Source organism: Tarenaya hassleriana, unplaced genomic scaffold (genome assembly GCF_000463585.1).
Source record: "Tarenaya hassleriana unplaced genomic scaffold, ASM46358v1 Cleome17, whole genome shotgun sequence".
In the NCBI taxonomy this organism is placed as follows: Eukaryota; Viridiplantae; Streptophyta; class Magnoliopsida; order Brassicales; family Cleomaceae; genus Tarenaya; species Tarenaya hassleriana.
This window is the reverse complement of record NW_010965122.1, coordinates 1,232,635-1,234,858: the sequence shown is the minus strand read 5'-3', so window position 1 is coordinate 1,234,858 and position 2,224 is coordinate 1,232,635.

Sequence of the window (2,224 nt, the reverse complement as noted above, 5' to 3'; positions counted from 1 at the left end):
TGAATCATACACCGTCCACGGTGTAGACTCTCGCCCGGAAAAGTAGAATCGAAGACGACATATGAAAAGAACCAATAAGAGGAATAAGAAGGCTTAGCTCTGCGAAATTCGTTCGCTCGCAACGAAGTTAACTCACGTCAAACGCAAAAGCTCTCACACACTCTGTGAATTGGAACCTATCCAACGTTGTCTCTCGGAAGCCGATGCTTATCTCTCGTGTGCCGGTGTAAACGCTCATAGAACAACAAACGTTATCCGAACAAAAGCATAATAATAGCAATGCATTCCGGAGGATCCAAATTACAATCATGGTCTCTACTACCTATGCTACAAAGAAAAAGAAAAAGAAGAGTCACCTAGTGCTCGGGTTGCCTCCCGAGAAGCGCTTGTTTAACGTCATTAGCTCGACCTATCTTGCTCAAATGATGGGAGGGTCTGAGAGGCGAAGATAATCGATCTTTCGCCACCCTAGATGTTCAGCGTTAAGCGCATCTTTTGGACCTCGTGGATGCTTGAGCCTTCTATCCTCCTTGGGTTTCCAAACTTGTGAAGGAGGTGGATCTTGGGGACGTTTGAGCGATGATTTTGCTCGTTTCGATCCTCTCTTGCTAATTACCCCTACTCGAGAACCTGTAATAGAAGGTTCAAACACGGATATAGGATTATGAGTGGGATATGTACCTCTCTCCAATGATGGTCCTTTGAATGTCTTTAATAATCATCGTGGAGGGTTCGGAGACGTTCGTAGAAGAATCGGATACGTCGATGTGAAAAATGTCCGATTTGCTCAGAGACTGGATCCGGTCCGATTCCAGGTGGAATCGGTCCGTTTCCAATTTGTCTTCAATTTGGATCCGGTCCGAATCCAGGTGGAATCGGTCCGGATTGACCTTCTGTAAAAATCCATCTTCGGAGGCACTTTGGATCCGGTCCGATTCCAGGTGGATTCGGTCCGGATCAAGCTTCTGTAAAACTCCAATTTCGTCCGATCCTTCGTTCAATGCTCGCGTAAGCTCTCGGATATCCTCCCAATTGCTGTATATGCTCTCTTTTGACGCTAGGAGAGATATCTCTAAAGGATCGACTTCCCGAAACTGATCGGAGACTTCTTGAGTGAGGATTTCATGCACATCGACATAGCATGCTGAATCGGTGGTAGAAGGCTGTTTCATGTTGTGATCTAAGATGAACTCCACAGTCTCGTCACCTATCTTCATTGTGAGACGACCAGCACGAACATGAACCACCGCATCGGCCGTGTTTAAGAACGGGCGGCCTAGTATAATCGGTATCTTCGAGTCTTCGTCCATGTCTAAAACAACAAAATCAACGGGAACATAATAATCCCCGACTTTCAATGGGACATCCTCGAGAATACCTGCAGGATACTTGATGGATCGATCTGCTAACTGTAGTGCCATCCTCGTCGGTTTAAGATCTCCAATGTTGAGCTTCTTGTAGATGGACAACGGAAGCAAGCTCACACTGGCACCCAAATCGCACAATGCACGGTCAATCTCAATGTTCCCGATTTTGCAAGGAATCGAGAAACTACCTGGATCCGATCTCTTTCGTGGCAACTCATGCTGTAGAATCGCAGCGCTCACCTCTGTGCTCAAGGATACTGTCTCCTTCCTAATCACCCTCTTCTTAGTCAAGATATCTTTCAAAAATTTCGTATAAGAAGGGATCTGAAGTATCGTCTCATAGAAAGGCATCTTAACCTCTAACTTCCGAAACATATCAACAAATCTAGACAACTGTGTATCATCAGCATGCTTCTTCAATCGAGAAGGGAAAGGAATGGGTGGTACATAAGGTGGAGGAGCTACATATGGCGGTTCGGCTTCCTCTATATGCACCTTAGGTGTCTCGTGATCTACGACTTTCCCTTTCTCTTCAGCAGTGCATCTGGACTTCATCCTTTTTTCTATGGTCAGAGGGACTGTATCATGCAGGTTCTCTCCATTTATAAGCTGAATAGCATTGACATGTTGTGATCTAAGGTGAACTCCACAGTCTCGTCACCTATCTTCATTGTGAGACGACCAGCACGAACATGAACCACCGCATCGGCCGTGTTTAAGAACGGGCGGCCTAGTATAATCGGTATCTTCGAGTCTTCGTCCATGTCTAAAACAACAAAATCAACGGGAACATAATAATCCCCGACTTTCAATGGGACATCCTCGAGAATACCTGCAGGATACTTGACGGATCGATC